Genomic DNA, 10,000 nt, shown 5'->3' with positions numbered 1-10,000 from the left:
AGCGCCTCCGCTGAAGAATGTGCTCCCGACCACAAAGGCCAACATACAATTCTAGAGGGCGAGCATACTAATGCGAAGGCAGGCGCACACGCACACTGACACCTACCTCGCTCTTGCACATGGAAGAAATACTCAAAAGCATACGCACATGCACATGCACATTCAAGAACTCTAATCCCACGTCGATGACGCACACACGCGCACTCACTCCCGCGAGAAAACATCCCCACACATTAACGATGATACACAATTAACATAAAGGTATACATTCATGAGCAGATAAACACACATATATGTAGGTAAACGCAGACACAGGCTCAGAGACAAAGAATAAGTTGTACAAAGGCTCAAATAGATACCGTGTTGACACACTTACACACATCCACAATACGTAATGGGCAACGGGCACACACGCACACTCAACACACACAAACGCACACGCAACACACACAAACGCACACGCAACACACACACGCACACGCAACACACACACGCACACGCAACACACACACGCACACGCAACACACACACGCACACTCAACACACACAAACGCACACTCAACACACAAACGCACACGCACACGCAACACACACACGCACACGCAACACACACACGCACACGCAACACACACACGCACACGCAACACACACACGCACACGCAACACACACACGCACACTCAACACACACAAACGCACACTCAACACACACAAACGCACACTCAACACACACAAACGCACACGCAACACACACACGCACACTCAACACACAAACGCACACTCAACACACACAAACGCACACGCAACACACACGCACACGCAACACACACACACGCACACGCAACACACACGCAACACACACGCAACACACACACGCACACGCAACACACACGCACACGCAACACACACACGCACACGCAACACACACACGCACACGCAACACACACACACGCACACGCAACACACAAACGCACACGCAACACACACACACGCACACGCAATATACACAAACACAAACGCACACGCAACACACACAAACGCACACGCAACACACACAAACGCACACGCAACACACACAAACGCACACGCAACACACACAAACGCACACGCAACACACACAAACGCACACGCACCACACAAACGCACACGCAACACAAACGCACACGCAACACACACAAACGCACACGCAACACACACAAACGCACACGCAACACACACAAACGCACACGCAACACACACAAACGCACACGCAACACACACAAACGTACACGCAACACACACAAACGCACACGCAACGCACACAAACGCACACGCAACGCACACACACGCACTCAACACACACAAACGCACACGCAACACACACACGCACACTCAACACACACACGCACACGCACACTCAACACACACACACGCACACAACACACACACGCACACTACACACACACACACGCACACTCAACACACACACAAGCACACTCAACACACACACGCACACTCAACACACAGACACGCACACTCAACACACACACACGCACACTCAACACACACACACGTACACTCAACACACACACACGCACACGCAACACACACACGCACACTCAACACACAAACGCACACTCAACACACACAAACGCACACTCAACACACACAAACACACACAAATGCACACACGCAACACACTCAAACGCACACACAACACACACGCACACTTAACACACACACACGCACACCCAACCCACACACACGCACACTCAACACACACACCCGCACACGAAACACACACACGCACACGCAACACACACACGCACACCCAACACCCACACGCACACTCAACACACACACGCACACTCAACACACACACGCACACTCAACACGTAAACGCACACGCAACACACACACGCACACTCAACAAACACACGCACACCAACACACACACACGCAACACACACACACACGCAACACGCACACACACACACATACCTACACACGCACACGCAACACACGCACACGCACACGCAACACACACACGCACACTCAACACACACACACACACGCAACACACACAAAAGCACACGCAACACACACAAACGCACACGCAACACACAAACGCACACGCAACACACACAAACGCACACGCAACACACACAAACGCACACGCAACACACACAAACGCACACACAACACACGCAGACTCAACACACGCACACGCAACACACACACGCACACTCAACACACAAACGCACACTCAACACACACAAACGCACACGCACACGCAACACACACACACGCAACACACACGCACACGCAACACACACACGCACACGCAACACACACACGCACACTCAACACACACAAACGCACACTCAACACACACAAACGCACACGCAACACACACACGCACACTCAACACACAAACGCACACTCAACACACACAAACGCACACGCAACACACACGCACACGCAACACACACACACGCACACGCAACACACACGCAACACATACACGCACACGCAACACACACGCACACGCAACACACACGCAACACACACGCACACGCAACACACACACGCACACGCAACACACACACACACGCACACGCAACACACACAAACGCACACGCAACACACACAAACGCACACGCAATATACACAAACACAAACGCACACGCAACACACACAAACGCACACGCAACACACACAAACGCACACGCAACACACACAAACGCACACGCAACACACACAAACGCACACGCACCACACAAACGCACACGCAACACAAACGCACACGCAACACACACAAACGCACACGCAACACACACAAACGCACACGCAACACACACAAACGCACACGCAACACACACAAACGCACACGCAACACACACGCACACGCAACACACACAAACGCACACGCAACACACACAAACGCACACGCAACGCACACAAACGCACACGCAACGCACACACACGCACTCAACACACACAAACGCACACGCAACACACACACGCACACTCAACACACACACGCACACTCAACACACACACACGCACACAACACACACACACGCACACAACACACACACACGCACACAACACACACACACGCACACTCAACACACACACAAGCACACTCAACACACACACACGCACACTCAACACACACACACGCACACTCAACACACACACACGTACACTCAACACACACACGCACACGCAACACACACACGCACACTCAACACACAAACGCACACTCAACACACACAAACGCACACTCAACACACACAAACACACACAAACGCACACACGCAACACACTCAAACGCACACACAACACACACGCACACTTAACACAAACACACACGCACACTCAACACACACACGCACACTCAACACACACACACGCACACGCAACACACACACGCACACGCAACACACACACGCACACTCAGCACACACACGCACACACAACACACACACGCACACTCAACACACACACGCACACTCAACACACACACGCACACTCAACACACACACGCACACGCAACACACACACGCACACTCAACAAACACACGCACACCAACACACACGCACACGCAACACACACACACACACGCAACACACACACACACACGCAACACACACACGCACACGCAACACACACACACGCACACGCAACATGCGCACACGCACACGCAACACACACACGCACACGCAACACACATAAAAGCACACGCAACACACACAAACGCACACGCAACACACACAAACGCACACGCAACACACACAAAAGCACATGCAACACACAAACGCACACGCAACACACACAAACGCACACACAACACACGCAGACTCAACACACGCACACGCAACACACACACACGCACACGCAACACACACGCACACGCAACACACACATGCACACGCAACACACACACGCACACGCAACACACATACACGCATACTCAACAAACCCACGCACACCAACACGCACAAACGCACACGCAACACACACGCACACGCAACACACACACGCACACGCAACACACACACACGCACACGCAACACACACACACACGCAACACACACACACACGCAACACACACACACACACGCAACACACACACGCACACGCAACACACACACACGGACACTCAACAAACACACGCACACCAACACACACAAACGCACACGCAACACACACACGCACACGCAACACACTCGCACACGCAACACACACACACGCACACTCAACACACACACACACACGCAACACACACACACACACACACGCAACACACACACACACACACACGCAACACACACACGCACACGCAACACACACACACGGACACTCAACACACACAAACGCACACGCAACACACACAAACGCACACGCAACACACACAAACGCACACGCAACACACAAACGCACACGCAACACACACAAACGCACACGCAACACACACAAACGCACACACAACACACGCAGACTCAACACACACACGCACATGCAACACACACACACGCACACGCAACACACGCACACGCAACACACACACGCACACGCAACACACACACGCACACTCAACACACACAAACGCACACTCAACACACAAACGCACACGCAACACACACGCACACGCAACACACACGCACACGCAACACACACGCACACGCAACACACACGCACACGCAACACACACACACGCACACGCAACACACACGCAACACACACGCAACACACACACACGCACACGCAACACACACGCACACGCAACACACACACGCACACGCAACACAAACAAACGCACACTCAACACAAACAAACGCACACTCAACACACACAAACACACACAAACGCACACACGCAACACACTCAAACGCACACACAACACACACGCACACTTAACACACACACACACACACTCAACACACACACACGCACACGCAACACACACACGCACACGCAACACACACACGCACACTCAACACACACGCACACTCAACACACAAACGCACACGCAACACACACACACGCACACTCAACAAACACACGCACACCAACACACACAAACGCACACGCAACACACACAAACGCACACGCAACACACGCAACACACACAAACGCACACGCAACGCACACAAACGCACACGCAACGCACACACACGCACTCAACACACACAAACGCACACGCAACACACACACGCACACTCAACACGCACACGCACACTCAACACACACACACGCACACAACACACACACGCACACTCAACACACACACACGCACACTCAACACACACACGCACACTCAACACACACACACGCACACCAACACACACAAACGCACACGCAACACGCAACACAAACACGCACACGCAACACACACACACACGCAACACACACACACACGCAACACACACACGCACACGCAACACACACACACGCACACTCAACACACAAACGCACACGCAACACACACAAACGCACACGCAACACACAAACGCACACGCAACACACACAAACGCACACGCAACACACACAAACGCACACGCAACACACACAAACGCACACACAACACACGCAGACTCAACACACACACGCACACGCAACACACACACACGCACACGCAACACACACGCACACGCAACACACACACGCACACGCAACACACACACGCACACTCAACACACACAAACGCACACTCAAGACACACAAACGCACACGCAACACACGCACACGCAACACACGCACACGCAACACACACGCAACACACACACACGCACACGCAACACACACGCACACGCAACACACACACGCACACGCAACACACACACAAACGCACACGCAACACACAAACGCACACGCAACATACACAAACACAAACGCACACGCAACACACACAAACGCACACGCAACACACACAAACGCACACGCAACACACACAAACGCACACGCAACACACACAAACGCACACAAACGCACACGCAACACACACAAACGCACACGCAACATACACAAACGCACACGCAACACACACAAACGCCCACGCAACACACAAACGCACACGCAACACACACACGCACACGCAACACACACAAACGCACACGCAACACACACAAACGCACACGCAACACACACAAACGCACACAAACGCACACGCAACGCACACACACGCACACTCAACACACACAAACGCACACGCAACACACACACGCACACTCAACACACACACACGCACACAACACACACACACACGCACACTCAACACACACACACGCACACTCAACACACACACACGCACACTCAACACACACACACACGCACACTCAACACACACACGCACACGCACACTCAACACACACACGCACACGCAACACACACACGCACACGCAACACACACACGCACACTCAACACACAAACGCACACTCAACACACACAAACGCACACTCAACACACACGCACACACACAAACGCACACACAACACACACGCACACTTAACACACACATACGCACACTCAACACACATACACGCACACACAACACACACACGCACACGCAACACACACACGCACACTCAACACACACACGCACACTCAACACACACATGCACACGCAACACACAAACGCACACGCAACACACAAACGCACACGCAACGCACACAAACGCACACGCAACGCACACACACGCACACTCAACACACAAACGCACACGCAACACACACGCACACTCAACACACACACGCACACGCACACTCAACACACACACACGGACACAAAACACACACACGCACACTCATCACACACACGCACACTCAACACACACACACGCACACTCAACACACACACGCACACTCAACACACACACACGCACACTCAACACACACACGCACACGCAACACACACACGCACACTCAACACACAAACGCACACTCAACACACACAAACGCACACTCAACACACACAAACACACACAAACGCACACACACACACACACACACACACACACACACACGCACACTCAACACACACACACGCACACGCAACACACACACGCACACTCAACACACACATGCACACTCAACACACAAACGCACACGCAACACACACACACGCACACTCAACAAACACACGCACACCAACACACACAAACGCACACCAACACACACAAACGCACACGCAACACACACACGCACACGCAACACACACACGCACACGCAACACACACACGCACACGCACACGCAACACACACACACGCACACGCAACACACACACACACGCAACACACACACACGCAACACACACACGCACACGCAACACACACACACGCACACTCAACACACACAAACGCACACGCAACACACAAACGCACACGCAACACACACACAAACGCACACGCAACACACAAACGCACACGCAACACACACAAACGCACACGCAACACACACGCACACGCAACACACACACGCAAACGCAACACACACGCACACACATACGCACACGCAACACACACACACGCACACGCAACACACACAAACGCACACACAACACACGCACACGCAACACACACACACGCACACGCAACACACACACGCACACTCAACACACACGCACACGCAACACACACGCACGCAACACACGCAACACACACACACGCACACGTAACACACACACACGCACACTCAACAAACACACGCAACACACACACGCACACTCAACAAACACACGCAACACAGGCACGCACACGTACACTCAACAAACACACGCACACTCAATACAAACGCACACGCAACATACACGCACACGCACACTCAACAAACACACGCACACTCAACACACAAACGCACACGCAACTCACACGCACACGCAACACACACGCACACGCAACACACACGCACGCGCAACACACACGCACACGCAACACACACGCACACGCATCACACACGCACACTCAACAAACACCCGCACACTCAACACACACAAACGCACACGCAACACACACGCACACGCAACACATACACGCACACGCAACACATACACGCACACGCAACACATACACGCACACACAACACACACAAATGCACACACAACACACACACACACACTCAACAAACACACACACACGCGCGCGCAACGCACACACACACACGTAACACACATGCAACACACACACACACAAGCAACACACACAAATGCACACGCAACACACACACACACAAGCAACACACACAAATGCACATGCAACACACACACACACACACACAAGCAACACACAAATGCACACGCAACACATACACGCACACGCAACACATACACGCACACTCAACACACATACACGCACACTCAACACACACAAACGCACACGCAACACACACACGCACACGCAACACACAAACGCACACGCAACACACGTACACTCAACACACACATGCACACACACACGCAACACACACATGCACACACACGCACAGGCAACACACACACACGTACACGTAACACACACACACGCACACGCAACACACACACACGCACACGCAACACACACACGCACACGCAACACACACACGCACACGCAACACACACGCGCACACGCAACACACACACCACACACACACGCGCACACGCAACACACACACACGCACACGCAACACACACACACACGCATACGCAACACACACACACACGCATACGCAACACACACACACGCATACGCAACACACACACACGCATACGCAACACACACACACGCATACGCAACACACACACACGCATACGCAACACACACACACATACGCAACACACACGCACACACACACGCACACGCACACACCCACACACACAACACACACAAACGCACACTCAACACACACAGACGCACACGCAACACACACACACGCAACACACACGCACACGTAACACACACACACACGCACACTCAACAAACACACGCACACTCAACACACACAAAACACACACACGCACACGTACACTCAACAAACACACGCAAACTCAACACAAACGCACACGCAACATACACGCACACGCAACACACACACGCACATCAACAAACACACGCACAATCAACACACAAACGCACACGCAACACACACGCACACGCAGCACACACACACGCAGCACACACACACGCACACGCAACACACACGCACACGCAGCACACACACACGCACACGCAGCACACACACGCACACGCAGCACACACACACGCACACGCAGCACACACACACGCACACGCAGCACACACACACGCACACGCAACACACACCACACTCAACGAACACCCGCACACAACACACACAAACGCACACGCAACACACACACGCACACACAACACACACACGCACACGCAACACATACACGCACACGCAACACATACACGCACACTCAACACACACAAACGCACACGCAACACACACACGCACACTCAACAAACACACGCAAATGCGCGCAAGGCACACACACACACGCAACACACACACACACACGCAACTTACACATACAACACACAAGCAACACACAAACACACACGCAACACATACACGCACACGCAACACATACACGCACACTCAACACATACACGCACACTCAACACACACAAACGCACACGCAACACACACACGCACACGCAACACACAAACGCACACGCAACACACACACACGTACACTCAACACACACATGCACACACACACGCAACACACACATGCACACACATGCACAGGTAACACACACACACACATGCACACACATGCACAGGTAACACACACACGCACACGTAACACACACGCACACGCAACACACACACGCACACGCAACACACACACGCACACGCAACACACACACGCACACGCAACACACACACGGAACACACACACACACGCACACGCGCACACGCAACACACACACGCACACGCAACAAACACACACACACATACGCAACACACACACACACACACGCATACGCAACACACACACACACACATACGCA

General features: G+C 52.9%; 1 protein-coding gene across 1 annotated transcript in view; it reads left to right on the top strand.

Annotated features, from left to right (window-relative positions):
• LOC113811359 (E3 ubiquitin-protein ligase MARCHF11) overlaps positions 1-10,000 on the top strand; it is a 117,888-nt gene that overhangs the window by 367 nt on the left and 107,521 nt on the right. The window lies entirely within an intron of this gene.

The sequence above is a fragment of the Penaeus vannamei genome, chromosome 34, assembly GCF_042767895.1.
Source record: "Penaeus vannamei isolate JL-2024 chromosome 34, ASM4276789v1, whole genome shotgun sequence".
In the NCBI taxonomy this organism is placed as follows: Eukaryota; Metazoa; Arthropoda; class Malacostraca; order Decapoda; family Penaeidae; genus Penaeus; species Penaeus vannamei.
The sequence above is the reverse complement of the archived record's forward strand: the minus strand, read 5'-3'. Positions and strand labels throughout refer to the sequence as shown.